Raw genomic sequence first — 12346 nt, 5'->3', positions numbered from 1 at the left:
GAATGGGACCACCATGATATGAGAACTCACATTTATACTGCCTGACCATACATCCCTCTATCTGTCACTTTATCATCTCTTTCCTTTCCCTACCACCAGTCTCCCTTTTTATAAACCAAAAAAATTCAATAAATCTGATCTATGCCATGTATTGTAGGCTTGTGTCAAAACTCATACAACAGTCTGCCAGTTTATACTGCTTTCAGCAGTATCTCATGAAGCACTGAAGACTCCATCAGTTGTCCCTATATCTGCTACTGACCTGTAGTAGCAGCCAGTTTTTCACTTGAAGGAGAGGTAAGTTTTCCTGCTTCTCCTTCTTTTTATACTTCTTAGCAAATATTTTCTCCATAATTCCTTCCTGAGCCTCTGCAGTATTTCATCTATCTTTGCATTGACCTAGACTTCCTTGTGTGGCTTAGAAGGCCTCCTCCTACCTATCTAAACCTCATTTAATTATTTTGGGAGATAAGGTCTGAATGCAGTATGCTCTCTTCCATAGAAGCTGTATCTTTCTCTAAAGACTGATGTAAAAATCATACATGAAAGAAGTATTTGAGACCATAAAAAGTAATGCACAAAGTGTTATTTCTCCTTTTATGCTCTATGATTCTGATTTGGACCCAGTGTCATTTCTCATGTGACCAAATGAGCATTGCAGGGCAGGGAACATCTGGTCCTCTTACTGTGAACTGCATAGCAAATAGCCCTACCAGAGACCAGATATCTGTGGACCCCTTTAGTGTTTAATCCATGTCTTCTGACTACACTGACGCATCCATATCCTGGAAATCCTGGTGCCTCTCATTGCAGCACTCAAAAAAAGCGTGCACGAAGGAATGGGCATGACATAAACCAGGAAATGCAAAAGCAGCATAGAGGGAAACAGCAGCACATTCCATGTCATTAACTGAGAAGTTTTCCGTTCATTATGAGCATATTACAAAATTGTCACTTATGCAAAGGTTGCCTTTAGGCCTGGGGCAGTGAGGACCAGTATAAAAGCCAGCCCAACTCTTTGTTCCCTCAACCACTTCTCTCACCTCCTTCTCCTTCAAACCAGGTGAGTTGGAATCTCCTTTGTCCTTCACCTTCTTCTGTAGCCTTCAAGGACATCTTAGGCAATAGCTGAACATTGGACTTCTGTTTGTGCTCTTGTCAAGGGAGATCCTTGTCAAGGGAGAGGAAACACAAGGGATCATCTGTATAGTAAAAAGGCAGATTCTGGGCAGAAACATTCCTGGGGCTCATTGCTATTTGAAGGGCTGTGGTGGGCTCAAAGTAACCCTCATGCCTTGCTGCAGTCTTTACTTTTCCTCTCTGACTGGCGTAGGTTGCAATCTGTTCCTCAAGTAATCCTGTGCTCTGTTTCTTCCCTTCCCTTGTCCCCAGGTGTACCTCTGGTCCAAGGACATGTCCTCCTCTGACAAGTGCCTGCCATGTGAGCCCTGCCAGCCATGTCTGTGCTGTGGCCCAACCTCTCTTGCCAGCAGCTGCAATGAGCCCTGTGTCAGACAGTGCCAATCTTCTACTGTTGTTCTCGAGCCCCCTACTGTGGTGGTGATTTTCCCTGGCCCCATTCTCACCTCCTTCCCACAGAACACAGCTGTGGGATCCTCCACCTCTGCTGCTGTAGGCAGCATCCTCAGCTGTGATGGAGTCCCCATCAACTCTGGGTGCTGTGACCTTTCCTGTATTACCAGCTGCTACTGTGGTAGAAGGTGCCCTCCCTGCTAGAGCTGTAAGTGACAGCTCGGAGAAGGATGCCTACATACAAGGAACCCAGAAGATGATGCTGGATTGACGACTGAGATCTTGCTCATTGCTTTCAAGAGAGGCTGATCATCCCCCGCTCCTTCTACAAATGGTGGTCGCTCATTAAGAACGAGCCTGGACTCTCTGAAAATACATCCAATGCCTGTCTTTCCCTTACTCTACTCTCTCTTTTCCCTCCTTTTTCTTTGTTGTTCACTGCTCCTCAGGGCCATGAGGTTCCCCACAGTCAGCATAAGGGGGCATTTCCTGGTTCCTCTCTTTCTGCAGGGAAGCCAGTTGGCTATCCTCTGGGAACTCCCTTTTCATTATGGAGCACTGACTCTCAACTGCCTATGGTGATCTTTGCCCTGAGGCCACCCCTTGGAGCTATCTCTTTTCCCACTAGACTAATTAAACTCTGCTGCATCACAGCCTGTGGCTCTGTGTGGTCCTTGCACCTGTGGGCACTCTCTGAAGGTGTCCAAGTAGAAAGGAATTACTTTGGGAGAGGTAAAAAAGGGGCAAAAGGGCACCCCTTCATCATTCCTAGAGGAGAATGGTGGGACTCAGTGCATCTGATCCCTTTAACGCGCTGTTTCTTACAGCTGAGGATGACACTTAAAGCTACTTATTGCCAGTGACAATCACCTATCCCTTGCTGCATTTGGGCCCAGAAATATTTCCCTGAACTCAGAGCATGATGTGTAGATGAGGAGTCCAAGGACTGGAAAACAATCTTATTGCTATCAGAGAAACAGGGTTGAATGACTCACATAACTGGAATACCATTGTTCAGGGCTATAAGGTTTAGAAGGGATAGGCAAGATAGGAGAGATGAAGGAGTTGCCCTCTTTGTTAAGAAGATGATAGACTACAAATAACAGTCTCTGAAAAATAAAATAAAAAATAAAATAAAAAATGAATAAGTTGAGAGCTTATAGGTTAAAATTAGGGCCTGGACCAATAAAGAACATCTGATGGACGGGGGCTTTGCTACAGGTTGCCTGATCAAGGGAAGCCTGTTGATGCTTGAGATTGAAGAGTTCTCATGCTCTCAGGCTCTCATCCTGATAGGAGATTTCAGACACCTAGATATGTGTTGGGAAAACAACATGGTGAGCTACAAGCAATTCAGAAGACTCCTGGAGCCCACTGATGACAACATTCTGGTCCACATACTGGATAGAATGACAAGAGGTGAATTGTTGCAGGACCTGGTACTCATCAGTGTGGAAGAGATCATTAAAGAAGTTAAGATCTGAGGCATTCTGGGTGCAGCGACCATGGCCTGATCGAGTTTGTGATCTTGAGGAACACAGGCCTGGCCCTGAACTTCAAGATTTGCAAGGAGTCTTGTCCTCCAAATCTGACAGGGTTACCCAGCCCTTTTTATAGGCATATGAGAATAGGCCAGGACAAATGGATCAGGTGGAAATCACTGCAAGAATTCCCCCAATATGTCTGAGGATGTTTTCTTCATGAGCTAGATTATATTAATTGTGTACAATTTGGCTGACACACCTGAAGGCCGTGCTGCCATTCAGCAAGACCTGGACAGGCTGAAGAAAAAAAAAACGGATGAGGTTTAACAAAAGCAAGTGTAGAATCTTGCAGCTGGGGAGGAATAATTGCATGCACCAGTACAGGTTGGGGGATGAGCTGCTGGAGAGGAGCTCTGCTTAGAGGGACCTGGGTGTCCTGGTGGACGACAGGTTGGCCATGAGCCAGCAGTGTGCCCTTGTGGCCAAGAGGGCCAATGGCTTACTGGGGTGCATTAAAAAGAGCGTAGCCAGCAGGTCGAAGTGATCCTCCCCCTCTGCTCTGCCCTGGTAAGGCCTCATCTGGAGCACTGCGTCCAGTTCTGGGCTCCCCAGTACAAAAAAGACAGGGATCTCTTGGAAAGAGTCCAGCGGAGGGCCACAGAGATGGTGAGGGGCCTGGAGCATCTCTGCTATGAGGAAAGGCTGAGTGAACTGGGTCTGTTCAGCCTTGAGAAAGAAGACTGAGAGGGGACCTGATCCAGGTCTATAAATATCTAAGGTGTGGGAAGCTGAATGGCGAGGCCAGACTCTTTTCAGTGGTGAGTGGAGACAGGACAAGGGGAAACGGCTGGAAACTGCAGCATAGGAAGTTCCGCACAAATGTGCGAAGGAACTTCTTTACAGTGAAGTGACAGAGCACTGGAACAGGCTGCCCAGGGAGGTGGTGGAGTCTCCTTCTCTGGAGATGTTCAAGACCTGCCTGGATGCCTACCTGTGCAACCTGCTGTAGGGAACTGCTTTGGCAGGGGGTTGGACTCGATGATCTCTGGAGGTCCCTTCCAACCCCTACAATTCTGTGATTCTGTGATTCTCCTTCTAGAAATTCCAGAGTCCTTGTCTGTCTTCTTTTTCTGTTCTGATCAGGTGATTGTAGAAGCCAAGATTTGCCCTCAGCCTTCTCTTTCTCAGGGTAAGCAGGCCTCATCAACCTGCCTGCATTTCATGTTCTTCAGCCCTGAACCACTCACAATGGCCACTGCTAGATTCGCTGCAATATGTCAAAAAATATTCTTGTATGGGAAAGCCCTCAAATTAATGCAGTACTCCAGATGCAGTGCCATAAGTCCCAGACAAAAGGACAAGATTGTTTCTCTCAGCATTCTAGCTACACTCTGACTAATATAACTCATGACATAGTATGTCTTCTGTGCTGCAAGGGCACATTCCTTACTCCAGTTCAGCTTGTCCGCTAGGACTCCACATATTTTTCTGTTGACCTGCTTCCTAGTTGGTCCTCAACCAGCACTGGTGCACAGATTTGTTCCTCCCAAGCTCCAAGATCTCAACACTGCATTTGTTGAACTTCTTGAGGTTCTGATCAGCCCATTTCTTCAGTTTATTTAGGTCTCTCTGACTAACAGACCTGTCCCAAAACATATTGACTCCTCCCCTCAATTTGGTGTTCTCCACTAATTTGCCAGAAGTGCATTGCATTCCATTTTTCTGAGTGTTAATATAAATGTTAAACAGCAGTAATCCCATTATTGATCACTGAAGTGCCACACTAATTATTATCTACCAGGTAAAATTTGCGTCACTTGTCATGACTCTTTGAGCATGGCAGTCTCCAGCGTATCATTCACTTAGCCAGCCATATCTTGATAATTTGGCAATAAAAAGGACCGGGGGACGGTATTGAAGATCTTGCTAAAATTAAGGTACACGACATTCACTGTCTTCCCACTGCTCACAGTGATAGTCGATTCATCACAGGAGGCAATGAAGTTGATCAGGAATGATTTGACCTCATTAAACCCTTGCTGACTGCTCCTAATTACTTTCTTGTCCTTTATGCATTCTTGGAGTCGTTTACCCCTTAGCATTTCCAGGAATTGAGGGGTGGATGACTGGCCCACACTTAGCCTCTTCTCTGCCCTTACAAAAATGGATGCAATTTTACAATCTTCAGAAACTTATTCCTTTTATTTTTCAAAGAGAATAGAGTAGCCATTGAATGACAGGATGCCATCTGCCTGGTTCTACGGACTCATGTGTCTCTACAGTTTGTTAAGGTTTCCTTAGTTCTTTCTTTCTCTCTTGTGAGCGCAGCTTTATTTCCACACACTCTGTTGGCAGGCTCAGGGACTGTGGAGGTTTGAGAACAAGCTTTTGCTAATGAAAACCAAGAAAAAAGATAAGCTTTGAATATTCCAGCCTTTTCTCAGTCCCTTGCTACTTGGTGCCCTGCACCATGGAGCAATGTGTCCACACTCTCCTTAGCTTTCTTACTGCTGCCAAAGACATCTCTGTTTCTGTCTCTCAATTCTCTTGATAGTTTCAATGCCAACAGATCTCTGGCATTTCTTATTCAATTCCCATGCATGCATGTAGTGTCACTGTATTACTCCCAGACAACCTACTCCTTATTCCACCTCCCTTGTTCTTTCTTTTGTTCTTCATGATCAGCTGGGAGCTCCATATTCACGTATTCCAGTCCTATGCTGTGTTTGCTCAACTGAGTCACTTGGGGAAGCTGGTAACATCTCTGACACAGAGTTTGTGGAGACATTGAGAAAAGATATTTGTGAAAGAATCATAAATAGAGAGAAGAAACAACAAAGACAGAGTTATCAGTAGAGAGAGATTGATAGTGTAGCTGGTGACAGTTCCCAGAGGACTGTGGGCCACAAGTAACCAATCACTGGAGGATATACTTCCTTGAAAGGACTGCATTCTGTGCAGGACTCATGCTAGAGAAACAAGAAGAAAGGAACTGAAGAATAAAAGAGTAAGGAACAAGCAGAGTAAAATATAATCTGTAATGGCTGGAACCCAGCCTCTTGTATTGTCTATTCCCTCACCAAAGGGACTGAGTATAACCTGTTGTGGTAACAAGGGCAATGGAGATTAGCCAGGTGGAAGTGAAGTTGTTTCTGCTAAGAATGCAAGATGTTTTTTTCTTGAGTGTATAAATGTTTGTCATCATTGTTTCCCAATGCCCAAATCAGTATTTAAATATTTAATGTTAAATCTCCCAAGTTAAGTCTATTCTGCCTGCAGCAATAACTGCTGATTTCCCCGACTTTGAGCCTACAAGTTTTCTTGCTCTTGTGCTAATTTTTTTCTCTGCTATTCCACTGAGTGAGTGAGGGGCTGTGTGGGCGCATAGCTGCTAGCCAGGGCCAGCCCAACACAAGCACTGAAGCAGCCCCGGAAGAACAAACTTGGCCCCAGAGCTGTAACTCCAGTACTTATGCTTTGAGTCTTCTGAGCAGATGCCACGGATGTTATCTGATGTTATCTGAAGTCTTTCAATCACTTCTCTGAAGCCAGTAGAGGTTATATTTGCAACAAATTTTCTTTCCAGACCAATCCAAAATCTGAATATCCTGTGGTGTGGTGGCTAATATCAACTTCACAAACTATGTGTCCTACATATTTCAGGGACCAATCACAATTGGCTTCACACAAACAGAAGAAGGAAGGAGTGATTTCATGGAGTAAGAAGAAAGAAAAGGATTTTTGGTCAAGAAAAGATGATGAATTGACATGATGGAGAAGCATATGTTGCAGATGTGAACAGAGATCCAGTCCGTCAGTCAAGTCACTCCTGGTGATTGCAAAACACTGTATGCAAATATTCCATGTAAGAATGGAGGGAGCTTCAACTGCACAGTATCATGTCTATTTTCTCAGTCTCAGTGACTGCAGCAATTGGGAGTCTACTTTTTGCAGAAGCTTCCTGTGTAGCCATAGGTGTAAGTCACTGATGTACTGACAAGGTCACAAGGGAGTTGTAAGGATTCACATAATTATTACTCACCAATTAGAGCACATCCACAGCAATTAAAAAGTTGTCAAATGCATTCTAAAGATGGACATGTGGCTCCTGAATAAGAAGGGGCTGTTCATACCACTGTGGCTGCAGACATGATATTTTGGCTACACTTTATCCAAGTTCCCTTACTTACAGCTGAGGTGGAGAATAAAGAAAATATTAAGGTGGACTTACAGAAAAAAAAAATAAAAAAAAAATAAAAAAAAAAAAATAAAATTGGAGAAAGAGCAATGGGAGGTTCTCTTTGCCACCAAGGGAGATCAAATCCAAGAAATATCAGGATAAGGACAATGGGAAGTTCCTAGGAAGTGAACAAAAATAAAAATCACCTTCAACAAAAAGGGGACAAGGGTGTTGTCAGTACACATGGGTATGCTCAAAGCTCATGTTCCAAATCTTCTAACAGCAGTGAGGACCAGCTCAGCAGTGACAGCAACATGGATACTCAGTAGCCTCCTGCCATTCCACATCCCTTTTCTGCTCCTCACTCAGTCCCACTCTCAGGGTGCAGATCACAGAGCAACAAAGCTAGCAACAGAGTCTCCTTGGCTGTACACACCTGTCTGTGACCTGTTTCTGAGGACAGAGGAAACGGCAAGTATCAAGAAATTCAGTGGAATAAAGTCTGTGCAATCTATTGTGAACTTGGCAAAAAAAAAACACACACAACTGTTCTCAAGTTTAGTGAGCTTGAGTAACCCATGTCTATTCTGTTAGACTTTATGATTAAAGGCTGAGAAGCTCCTACAGATTGCATGAGTATCACTGTAAGGGAATTGATGGAATACTGGAGCAGCCTTTACTGGCTTATGCTGCATGTCAGTGGATGTTATTACAGAGATAATATCCCAGCTAGGCTGGGATAGAGTTAATTTTCTTCATAGTGGCTGGTATGGTGTTATTTTAGATTTTCAAGGAAAATAATGTTGATAATTGTCATGTTACAAGTATAGTTTGTCTTTACCTGACAGAGCTCCCCAAACACAAAGGCTTTCACTGGACAGATTAAAAAACGGCTGTCAGAGTCCCTCCAGGATTTTCACTGGACAGTTTCATAAACATTCAAAAAGAAAGACGATTTACTGAAGCAATAGACATGATTGGTTTGGGATTGTTGCTGATAAATGCACTAGATGCAGTAGTGCTAGTATATGACAATAGCACCAGCACTAAGGTTGGTTTTTCCCCTACAAGTGTTAAACCATGACACTGTGCTAATATAAAGTGAAAGGGGGTGTCTATGGCATACAGTATTACATGAGCTAGGCAGGATAGAGATTGGGAAGTTTACTTTAAAAATCCTGTGTTTTAGGCTTGCAAAGGCTGAAAACAGCCAGTATTTTCTTTGGCAATTTACCAGTGAAGCTCTGGGGATTGTCAGAATACGAAAGAGATCTAAGGTTATCCTTGCTTATTTGAGGCTATGGCAGAAGGTTGGGCTGTGCTCTGCCCATGGCTATAAGTGCGCTACTAGTTCCCAGGTAAAAAAGCTCCGAAGGGAACAGCTTTGAGAGAAAGAGGCTTAGTCCTGATAGCACAGATACAAAACAGAGTAAAGCATTTAAGTCAAGATTACCCATGGAATTTTTATTTATCATAGTCATTGCGAAAACAAAGAGAAACAGAGATGTCACTGTGGTGATCTGACCTTGTGTGACTGCCATATGTCCACGCAGCTACTTTCTCACTAAACCCCTTCAACAGGACAGAAAGGGAAAATAAGGCAACCAAGGATTCAGGAGTTCAGGTAATTTTCTACTCAGTCCCGCCAGTAAGTGGGAAAGATGGGAGGAGGAGAAGTATTTTCCAAGTTAACCAATAGTTGTTGGTATTTGTTTTATGTTGGCAACAAAAGGTGTTGGTAAACAGGATTTTGGTTTCTATGAGAAGAGGCCCTGTTGGAAGATTGACACCTGATGGAGAGAGATGAGATCTACCTTTCTAAGGAGAGCACATGTGTCTTAACGAACAGGTTGGCCAGCCTGTAAAGAAAAGCTGTACTAGGAAAGGTGGGGGAAGTGCATATAGAGTACTCAACAAAATACAGCTTAAATTGGGATGCTTCCAGCAGGTGCAAGCAAACAAAGAAGTGCATACAGGACACAACTGTAGAGGATCTTCTTGCATTTCTACAGGCAAACTTGCATGTTCAGTTACATCTGTGAAATGCCTGCACGTCAACACACGCAGCATGGGGAATAAACAGGAAGAATTAGAGATCTTTGTGCAGTCACAGGTCTATGATCTCATTTGCAATTACAGAGACATGGTGGAATAGTTTGCATGACTGGAATGCTGTCAGGGATGGCTATGTGCTTTTCAGGAAAGACAAGCCTGGAAGGCAAGGGGATTAAGTTGTTTTCATGAGACAGAGCAACTGTAATGTATTGAAATCTGCCTAGGGGTGGATGAAGAGTGAATCAAAAGCTTGTGGGTAAGGATTTAGGACAGGCTGACATAGGTGACAGTGTTACAGGTGTTTACTACAGGCCACCTAATCAAGAAAGGGGAGTCAATGAAGCCTTCTGTAGACAGATAAAAATAGCCTCATGATCACAGTCTGTGGTTCCCAGGAGGGACTTCAGATACCCCAGTATCTGCCAGATACCAGCAGTGTGTCTGTTTGAAATTGGTTGGAACTAGTTTTGTCTGAAATGGGAGCAAGCCTCTGGACTCTTCTCACAGAGGCCACCCCTGCAGCTGCCACTGAAAACTTACAATATGAACCCAGTATAGTTGTTCAGTGGATTAGGAAGCAAAACTGGATAGATTTTAAGAACAAAACAAACAAACAAACAAACAAACAAAAACAGACATAAAAGAAACAGTTCAGGCTTCAGTAAGGAATTCCAAAAGAAAATTCTGAATGACATTAGAAGAAATAGCATAATTATTGACAATTAAAAATATAGAAAAAATGCTCCAAACATGCAGTCATCTAATGCTCCCTGCAGAATTTTTTACAGTAAATTTAGCAATTTAGCATTGAGAGGATGGAGCTGGCCACTATCTCTGTAATTTTGTTATCATCAGCACTTGAGCTGCCTGCATTGATGTGCTTCTCTGCCAGAAGTCCTTAGGATTTTTCTCTTTCATTTAAAAAAGTCTTCTTATGTGAAAGTATGTGGCATAAGCCAGAAAATGAAAAGGTAACAATGCTGGAAACCAAAACTCAACCCATATCATTAGCATACTTGGCATTTGACATGAGACTCAGAAAATAATTACCTCTACAAAGAGTGACTCTGCCTAGGGCAGTACAGGACTACTATAAAAGCTGGCTCCTCTCTACTCTCATCCACTTCTCTTGCCTCCTCATTGGAGATGAGGCGTGTGTGATGCTATTTCTCCTCCTCCTTCAAGATCACCACTCTCCTAATAAATGTCTGAGCTGATACCAGCTGTCCTACCTGGGGAATGGCAGCTTCCTCACATGGAACAAGGAAGAGGAGAGAAGGTATTCTACAGAATGAGGCTAGGGCTTACTGAGGTGGATCCTGGGCTTTGAGCTAGGCAGTGTATGTTAAACCAGTAGGTGCCATCTCTTCTTCCATGGCTTGGCGCAGTGCTGCTTCTCATACGCTTCCCCCTTCTTTTTCCCAGGTGCACCTCCAGCGCCCAGACACTTCCTGCACAAACAACTGGCAGCTACACTATGAGCTTTGCTACTGTTTCTCCTGCTTTGGTAGCTGCTACTGTAGCAGAAAATGCCTCCCCTGCTAAAACTGCTGGAGGAGATCCCAGAGAACATCAGGAACCCAGAAAGTGATCATTGCCAGAAGATAGAGCTTTAGTCCATTGTATTTAGAACAGACATTCATTCTTGGATTCACCTGCAAAGGACTGCAGAAACTGACCATTCTAGGCTCTCTGAAAACACGGGCAGCATCCAAGTTTTTTTCTGCTTGTTTCTCTCTCTTTCCTCTGCCATTTCCACCTCCCAACACCACCCTAGAAGGGGAACTGATGGCCTCCCTCCCTATGTGAGGCAGACAGATGGACACCATGCAGGGATACCACCATATTAGCAGCTGCCCCCCAGTGCATCTTCTTTCCCTATGTAGACTCATTAAAGTTGTCTTTCTTCTGACTCCTCTCCCCTCTGTCCTAATCTCCTATGTGGCAAATCTGCTCAGAAAAATAATGCAACTTTTTAGAGAATAATAGTTTTGGTGGACAGGGGGACTCTTCATTATTTCCAAAGTAAGGGACTTGCTGCAGTGGACTGTCTTTTGTGCCCTGTTCTTTTAAGCCCAGAAGGACATCCCTGGCTACTCCCCAGTCAATAGGCAATAGACAAAAAGGTCTTTGCCTTTGCTGAGCTGTTTCTCTGCCTGCATAAACTCCCTCTGTGTCCTGGAGCATGCTTCGTGAATGTAAGTCTAGGCACAGCTGCTTTTAAATGAGGAAAGAGTACATGGCTGTAGGAAATCATGGATTTGATTATCAGCCCCATAGGTAATGGGGTTCTTGATGCAGGAATCCAGTCCATGGCAAGGAGGACAGAACTAGATGATCTTCAACTCTCTTCCAACCTAAGTCATTCTGACTCTGTGAATTGTCTCTTGGTCTGGGTAGAGCTGCTCAAGGATAGGAGGCTTAGACAGAGGATGGCACCGAAGGATAGCAAGAGTGAGTGAGAATAGGGAGATCATAGTCCTGCGGACAGACCAGGGACAGCCCATAGCCTTATCTTCTTCCCCTCCATCACCCAATATAAGATTAATGGCTAGAACACATGGGCACAGACAGGTGGAATAGGTATTTCATACAGTGTAACAGTACTGTCATGGCCCAACTGCTGCCCAGACATGCAGAGTTGGGGGGTAATTCACAAGTTGGTACTGATAACAGCCGCACTCAGGCTACAAAATGGACTTGTCATCTCCTGTGAACCCAACAGCCCCATGAGGCCTAGGAAAGCCACCAGTGCCCAAAGCCCCACAGCTGCTGTACAACACTTTGTCTCCCTAAGACTGTAACAGCTTTCTTGGTCCCCTGAGGTCCCCTGAGGGCACCCCATTGACAAATTCAGTCTCTGAAGAGTTTCTGTGCAGGAGTAGTTATTAGCTTGAGTCTCGCTGTGCCATTTGGATGATAGTGGAACAAGCTTTTGCCCTCAGCCCCTGCTCTATGCTGGGTCATTTTTGCAGTGGGCATCATCTGGGCCAAATCCTGGGCACATCAGAGGCTTTGACTAGGAGCAACCACTGAGGCAGATACACGCATTGAGATCTCTGGGACTGCATTCACTAGAGGAAGAGACAAAAAC

At 44.3% G+C, this 12346-nt stretch overlaps 1 protein-coding gene and 1 long non-coding RNA gene across 2 annotated transcripts in view; one reads left to right on the top strand and one right to left on the bottom strand.

Annotated features, from left to right (window-relative positions):
• Positions 1–12346, bottom strand: part of GOSR2 (golgi SNAP receptor complex member 2) — a 156900-nt gene that overhangs the window by 29143 nt on the left and 115411 nt on the right. The window lies entirely within an intron of this gene.
• On the top strand, positions 10395–11441 carry LOC128088753 (uncharacterized). The gene is made up of 2 exons (XR_008210387.1): positions 10395–10531; positions 10678–11441. It is a non-coding gene; the product is annotated as an uncharacterized LOC128088753 (long non-coding RNA).

The sequence above is a fragment of the Tympanuchus pallidicinctus genome, unplaced genomic scaffold (assembly GCF_026119805.1).
Source record: "Tympanuchus pallidicinctus isolate F22 unplaced genomic scaffold, pur_lepc_1.0 scaffold37, whole genome shotgun sequence".
Classification (NCBI taxonomy): Eukaryota; Metazoa; Chordata; class Aves; order Galliformes; family Phasianidae; genus Tympanuchus; species Tympanuchus pallidicinctus.
This window is presented reverse-complemented; position numbering and strand designations above follow the sequence as displayed.